General features: G+C 40.2%; 1 pseudogene; it reads left to right on the top strand.

The window, feature by feature from the left end:
- The first annotated feature begins 2,738 nt into the window (after nt 1-2,738).
- LOC115641238 lies at nt 2,739-3,674 on the top strand (annotated as a pseudogene).
- The last annotated feature ends 4,661 nt before the right edge of the window (nt 3,675-8,335 follow it).

Consider the following 8,335-nt stretch of genomic DNA (forward strand, 5'->3'; position numbering starts at 1 on the left):
TATGCCATCATATGCCATCAATGCCCCTCTGCTATGTACATCAGCCAAATTGTACAGTCTCTACGGAAAAGGATAAATGGACACAAATCAGATATTAGGAATGGCAATATACAATACCTGTAGGAGAACACTTCAACCTCCCTGGCCACACAATAGCAGATCTTAAGGTGGCCATCCTACAGCAAAAAAACTTCAAGACCAGACTTCAAAGAGAAACTGCTGAGCTTCAGTTCATCTGCAAATTTGACACCATCCGCTCAGGATTAAACAAAGGCTGTGAATGGCTTGCCAACTACAAAACCAGTTTCTCCTCCCTTGGCTTTCACACCTCAACTGCTAGAACAGGGCCTCATCCTCCCTGATTGAACTAACCTTATTATCTCTAGCTTACTTCTTGCTTGCACATATATACCTGCCCCTGGAAATTTCCACTACATGCATCCGACGAAGTGAGTATTCACCCACGAAAGCTCATGCTCCAAAACGTCTGTTAGTCTATAAGGTGCCACAGAATTCTTTGCTGCTTTTACAGATCTAGACTAAGCTGGCTATCTCTCTGATAAAAATTCATTTAAATATGACTTTCACAAAGACTCCAGTGCAGGAACTTGGTGGCCTCGTGTCTGTTCTCTCCGAGCCAGGCTCAGCAGGCACAGTCTCTTCCTTTTCAGAACACATTCTGCAGGTCAGAGAGCAGTTGCGTTGGTTGATCTTTCTTCTGCGTAAATAACCCTTAAGGACTTGCGCACTTATATTGAGGCTCTCTGTTTCTCTTTTCTGATATCCTTGTAGAAGCCATGAGTTTATTCATCTTCTATCCATAATAGTTTTGATCTCTCTCCACCACTGTCCATGCACTCATTTCTGTGTAAAACTTTGGAATCTTTATAGGGGGATTTCCTTTCTACTGTCTGACATGATACCTTGGGCTGGGATGCACTCGCGCTCATTGGTTTTTATCATCACAAATGACCTCTTTCTCCGTCTCACTTTTAATATGTTTTAATGTTGTATTCTTAATGATCAACTTCTTCCTCCATAGAGATCAGACTTTTTCCTCTATCACACTGTTGAATGTCCGGTCCATGTCTTGATTGCTATTCAATATTCATTGCATCATGAGCAGCTGTCTTGTTTGGATGTCAAATTTTTATTTATTCCCTTGATTCCACATTATCACCCAGCAGTGTGCCACACTACTGTTGATCCTGTGTCATTGTTTCTGTCAAAATGTTTGCATGTGGTTCAACATGACTAATCTCCCTTTTCAGGCTTTCAGTCTCCATTTGAATAAATGATTCCACTTTCTAATGAAACTCTCATTTGCCCAGTGAGTCTATGCTCAGTTGTTTCTTTCTCGGTGTTGTCATTTCTGCTCTTTCACATGTTGGAGCATTTATGTCCTCCAGCCTCTCTCTTCTGGTTTTGCCAAAATCCAACCTTAAATCACTTCTTGGTTTGCACCACGAGTCCTTTTCACTCTTTGGCAGAAAATGATCTCTGAGTTTCTTGAATTGTTTGGACGGTTGCATGACATCAACCTGGTGTTACCCACTTCCACACACACAACTTGGCAGTGGAGGAGCCTGTCATACAGCTAAGCACTTTTGAGACCCTCTTTATGGCAGTTGTTATATTATTAATTTGCCTGGGTTATCTGTATTTGATTGGGTTTTCAACCTATGCCCAAACCAGTATTTCTAGGTCTTGGGGGTTTATTATATTTGTTATTATTTATTATTTATTATTATTTTATTATTATAGAAATCCTAGATATTTAATAGGGATGAATCCAATAAGATACTATAGATATTAAATACTCTACAATGATGGTTTTCAACCTGTAGTCTGCAGACCCCTAGGAGTCCATAGATGAGGGGTTCACACCTCCATTCAAAATTTTTATGGGTACACAAAAGAAAAAAAAGTTGAAAACCACTGGCCTACAAAAATTACAAAATGTAATAGACAAAGAGGTACTTATAGAATTGGCCAGACCCCAGTGAGTGTGACTCAGCCATAGTTCCATTGGAGTAAAGGGGCCAGATTCCCAGCTGGAGAAAAAACAGCTGTATCTCTGCTGAAGTTAGAGGGACAGATGAAAGAGTTTTAAGGCTGGAGAGAAACAGCAAGTGAGAGAATTGCTTTATGTACTGGCGGTTAGGGCTCTCACCTTAAATGCAGGAGATCCACTATCCAGACCCCCTTTCTCCAATGCCTCTTTAATTATTTAACCACAGTGGAACTGATTCAACAGGAAAGACAAAGTGAGGCACACATCAGACTATCCCATAGTCACAGCAGGGTACAGATTTTATCAATACCTGTGGGGCCTAATTCTGCAATTTAGGTGCATAAAGTGGCAGTTAGGGGCATAAGTCCTGTTGTGCATCTGGCCCATTTTGTCTCTGTACAACACACAAATTCCAGCCAGCTTATCACTGTTACTTTCTCTAAATCTTGTCTAATTAAAAATATATATTGTACAGGATACAATAGAGCTCTCTTTCTATTCATCCAACTGAAGAGATGATCTCTATATGCCATTTCAATTCACTTTTATGATAAGACTTTATTTTATTTTATGTAAAATACACGTTGTACAGCCTGGAATAGGGCTCTCTTTACATTCATGTTACAGAGAGAATAACTTCACATGCTGTTTAAATTTACTTTTATTAAAAGTGTTCATTGCATTTGTTTTCTCTCATCTTCCAGGTCACAGATTTCTTGTATAAATGGCAATGAAGAATCAAACCACAGTGACCGAATTTATCTTCCTGGGACTTTCCAGTGACCCACAGATGCAGATTTTCCTCTTCTTAGTGTTTTTAGTTATTTCACTAATCACTCTGGGTGGTAACATAGTGATCATGATGGTGATAAGAGCTGATTCTCACCTTCACACCCCTATGTACTTCTTCCTTTTCAATTTATCCTTTGTTGATATCTGCTATTCCTCAGTCACAGTGCCTAATGCACTGAGAAATTTCTTAGCATCGCACAAAACTATTTCTGTCAATAGCTGCATTGCTCAGATATTCTTCCTCCTCGCAGCTGGTGCTGAATTTTTCATTCTCTCAGCCATGGCTTATGACCGCTACGCTGCCATCTCTGACCCATTATGTTACATGGAGAAAATGAGCAAAGGGATTTGTGTTTTGTTGGAGAGTGGGGCATGGACCACAGCCTTCTTTTATGCCCTTCTTAACACTGTTTTCAGTCTGAAGTTGCATTTCTGTGGCTCCAACCAAATCCATCATTTCAGCTGTGAGATCCCTCCTCTGTTATAACTGGCCTGTACTGAGACCCTCACCAATCAAGTGGTGCTTCTTACTTCTGTTGTGATATTTGCATCAAGCTCCTTCCTCCTCACCCTGATCTCCTACATTTACATCATCTCCACCATCCTGAGGATACACTGTGCGGAGGGCAGGCATAAAGCCTTCTCCACCTGCAGCTCCCACCTGATTGTGGTTGGCTTATTTTTCCTGACAGGTTTTCTCCAGTACACAAAACCCAGCTCAGTCTCTTCTGTAGTGCTGGATGAAATATTCTCCATCCAGTACAGTGTCTTGACCCCCATGTTAAACCCCATCATCTACAGTCTGAAAAACAAGGAGGTGAAAACAGCTGTAAGGAAAATGTTGGGAAAATTAAAGTTTCTCAGGTAATGTTGATGATCTTAAATACATTAAATTACATATTTTTACATCAGAGCATAAAACTGTGGATAACTGGTGTTTGGTAAATTCTCAGCTCAGGTAACTGACAGACACCTTGGGACAAAACCTCAGTTGGTCTAAATGAGTGTGGCTCCATTGATGTCAGCAGGCCAGATTCCCAGTTGTACAAGAGTCACTAGAGCATGAGGGACTGGATCTTGGGTTTCCTATATCCAGAGTGAGTGCTCAGAGCATCAGGCTGTAGAGTCAGTCACACCGTTCTTTCTTTCTTGTATCACCTTAGCTCTTTATTCTGGCCCACTGACCTCAGGAGAGAGAGGGCCAATTTCTGCCAGTTGAGATATTGGCCAATCCAATAAAAATAATCTCTCTTGATCTATTAATCTCTCTTCTTTTGTTTTTTTGACTAATTAAATGAAAAATATTTAATATCACTTATCTTATTCTATCCTGATAAAATCTCAAGGATTTTCAATAATAATTAATAAGAATAATATCATAATAATTGGAGCCAATGGGTTTTCTCCCCAGGGAACCTAGGTTTGAACATGAGATTTAGAGAGAGGTCCAAATGAGCGTATCCTGGTGGTTAGGGCATCCACATGGGTTGGGACAGATCTCCTGTTTAAATCCTGTCTCTTTATCAGGCACTTCAAATGGACCTCTCTCACAGTTCAGGTGACTATTCTGACCATTGGGATTAAAGTTATGAGCAGTCTCCTCTTTCTAATTCCTTCTTCTTCCTACTCCAGTCCCAGCTTCATGTAAAAAAAACTCAAAACCCTTACGTGGGGTTAGAGGGTTCCTAGCTAAGAATGACAAGCAGAAGGATTTGTCTCCCTCACAGAGATATGGGGACTGAACTCTTGCACAGGGACAGGGCTTAGAACACACTCCACTCCTCAGCATCTCCCACTGATTACATATTATCATGTTAGAACATAAGAACAAATGAAAGACCATCCGAGGTCAGACCAAAGGTCCATCTAGCCCAGTATCATGTTTCTGCTAATGGCCAGTGCCAGATACTTCAAAGAGAATGAATAGAACAGACAATTATTGAGTTATACATCCCCTGTCATCCAGTCCCAGCAAAGACAACTTTCCACCCAACTCTACTAAATGTTTCCATATGCCGAAAAGAACAATTATCACCATCTTTATTACTATCTAAAAATCTGTCAAACACTTTTTTTTTCTCCTAAAAGCTCTCTCTAGCTAAAGGGAAGGGGGAAAAGAGATGTTTTTAGAATAAAAGCCTTAATTAACAGTTTCAATTTCAAATGCTTTAACTGTTTTTTCTTTCTTTTCTGTATATTTAATAAAAGGTTAAAAAGAAGTTTTCCTGGTCTATTTGCCATGATACTGAGCACCCTAAAGTCTTTGTCTACCAAATTCTGAATCTTGATTAACAATGTTTAATGTTGCACAGTGAATGGGTTATGTTATATCTTTGGGGCCATACATTCCATTTAAATTAATAGAACATACGTTGATCAATGTGAAGTACTTTGAGATCTTCAGATAAAGGAAGCTGCTGAAGAACTCTGCTTACCTCTTGTACTGCCATTGTCTGTGTCATGGGGACACTAGAATTTCCATACTAAGTCAGACTGGCTATCCAGTCTAATATCCTGTTTCTGACAGTGACCAGATCCAGATGTTCAGAGGAAGGCTCAAGAATTGGACAGCACACAAGTGTGAGACAATCTGCCCCCATAGAAGAGACTTGAATTTTGTAATGATTGACTTTAGCTCAGAAGAATTATGTTTAACATCCCTTTTAAAAATGTTATAAATAATTATGATAACTCTGGATACTCATCTTACCCTTTCAGAGTCTTGATACATTGTAGGTCTCATTGTCTCCCTGTGGCAAGGAGTTCCACACTCTAATTATGTGTCTTCTTCATGCCATCAGCATATGTTTAGAATATCCTCTCAATAGTGGTTCACCAAACAATCACTCTCACCTAATGAATATCTTTAGGAAGAAAAAGAGGCGGTCCCAGCTGTATGGGCCGTTTCATTCATGCATCATGTTAACGTGCATCTCTTCTTCTCTATAGACACAATACTGCATTTACTTGCATGTTTAGACTAAATGGAAATATCCTGACAGCCTGTTTGCATTCAGAACTCCATGTGATGCTAAAACAACTTGCACTTATAGACCACCTGAGCGGTTGAGTCCAATCATCATTCTGTATGATCTCCATCCTGCCAAAAATTCACACTGATGATAGTAGCCTGTACTCACACCTAAGTTCAGTAAGATTATTCACGTGTTCATCCTATTCACAGGAGCAAGGCTTTTGCAGGATGAGGCCGTATATGAGCATTTGAGTTTTCATTAAGCCTATTAAATTGACAAGTAAGAGTTAAAAAATGATAATTAAGCCTGCACTTTTGTAAGGCTACAAATGCTGGGGTCTGAGGAAGAGACAAACCTTACTGAATTGAGTTTCACAACTTTGGAGAACATTTTATTAAAAATACAAATGTTTATGTCCTATTGTAGGATTTTATGGAGCTTCTTTAGGAGGAAGACATGAATAATGCAATTGCTGGGAGATATTGAGGACTTCAAAGCACTTTGGGGGCTGATATGTGTGAAGTGGATTTTCAAGAAAATTTTGGGGGTGAAGATTATGCAAATGGCCAGCTGCGCTTTGAGTAGAGACCCTTTGTCTGACTGATTACCTAGTCAAGGTCTCTTCAAAGAGCCCGACTGGATAAATCGATGACTCAGAAGTAGCTCTTGTTCTGAGTTGAGGGTGTGAAGAATTTGAAACCAGAGGAAAACCCCTGGATAGTGGTTGAAGCATTGCTCCTGCCAGGGCCCTGCACACATATTTAGTGTTATCTATTCTCAAACTTCACTCGCAGCTAAATTAGATTGGCTTCCCCCTTAAGTTACAGGAACAGAACCTGTCTGATTTACATTCTCTCGGCCTGCCCAGATTCTCCTATGTGTCTATGTGATACACCCAGTGCGACTCAGCCTGTTCAAACTGGTTCCAGTGCTCCTAAAAGGCAGCAAGCATCAGCCTTTAAGGCATAGTTTCTTAATGACCATCAAGGCTACATCTACAGTATGAGCTAGAAGTGTTTCCCAGTTCATCGATCTAGCATTCCAAAATTAGCAGTAGTAGCATGGGGAGCTGTGAGCACTGGATGGGCCCATTTCACAGAGTAATAATCCCACCTGAACCCCGTGGGTATGTATTTGGCAAAGCTAGCCATGCCACCACACACCACTGCTCATACTGCAGCAGCAACACTATTATTTTTAGTGAGCAAGCTCAATGATAGCAGCATGTGTATGTCTATGTGAACTGGGAATCACACCCCTAGTTCATAGTGTACACACACCCTAAGTGTAAGTTGTTAGGCAAGTATTAGAAAGGGCCTTCTCCTCTTGGGAATTAGGCTCTACAACCCTGACAGACCCCTTGGGTGAAATATCCATTTCATTATATGGTCCAAAAGCAAAAGAGTAGTGACTGATCCAGAAACAATGTTAAGAATTACTAACGAGAAATCGTAGTGTCACACATTAGATAGAATGTTACTGAAAAATGAGTAGAGTGACAAAAGGAATTTAACATCATGTTTATAGACTTTGCAGCTGTTTTTGACTCAGTGTATCAATCAGCTGTGTGGATGCTGCAACTTCTGTGTGGGATGACTGAGGGTTTAGGGTGTCTCATGGAAGAACTGTACCACAGTACATGCATTTGAATGAGGGTAAATGGTTTAATTACAGACTGGTTTTCAGTAGAATCGGGGGTACGCCAGGGCTGTGATCTCTCAGTTATGTAATGTAATGCTCTGATAGACTATCCAATGACAAGGCTTATTGAAGCTGAAGTAGGAGGTGTAATATTTGAAATATTCATCTTTAGTGGATCTTGAATATGTGGATGACATTTCTTTATTCATAGAGACTATTGACCAGCTACAGCTACTGCTGTAAGAGCTAAGGAAACCTGCGGAATCTAAGGTTATAAAACCAAAGACATGCATGCCTCCTATAAAATGGAAATGTATGATCTGGTGATGCTGCATGTAGATGGCAATGACATTGAATGGGTGAATATGTATCTGGATAGTCAGTTGACAGCAGGAGGTCCTATATGTGAAGAAGTCACACGTCTGATTGGTCTTGCATCAATGGCAAATTGGCATCTTCAAAGGCCTCTGTGTGGGTGGCAGGCAGTTTATGTGACAACTAGGAAAAGTGCTCGGTGTGGTAGTGATGACAACTCTTTTATGTGGAGCAGAAACATATCCATTAAAAATAGCTGAGGAGAGGAAACTAGACCGATTTCAAGTCAAAAGTTAAGAGTATTCTTAGCATCTGTTGGTTTGATTTTGTCAGAAATGAGGAGCTACTTAGATAAACGCAGCAAGTTGCAGTCTTGCACCAGTTGAGAGGAAGATGTCTGCAATGGTGGGGTCCTGTCTAATGTGCATACGAAGGTATACTTTTAATGAAAGTTTATAAATCTGAGGTCAAAGAGTGTAGAGTATGAGACTGACCATGAATGAGATTGGAAGATGCAATTATGAGGAATTTAAAAAACCTAAATCCTTCCATACTGATTCTTATGGAAGCAAGAAGAGTTGCAAGGGAGAATCCAAGA

The sequence above is a fragment of the Gopherus evgoodei genome, unplaced genomic scaffold (assembly GCF_007399415.2).
Source record: "Gopherus evgoodei ecotype Sinaloan lineage unplaced genomic scaffold, rGopEvg1_v1.p scaffold_33_arrow_ctg1, whole genome shotgun sequence".
Taxonomy (NCBI): Eukaryota; Metazoa; Chordata; order Testudines; family Testudinidae; genus Gopherus; species Gopherus evgoodei.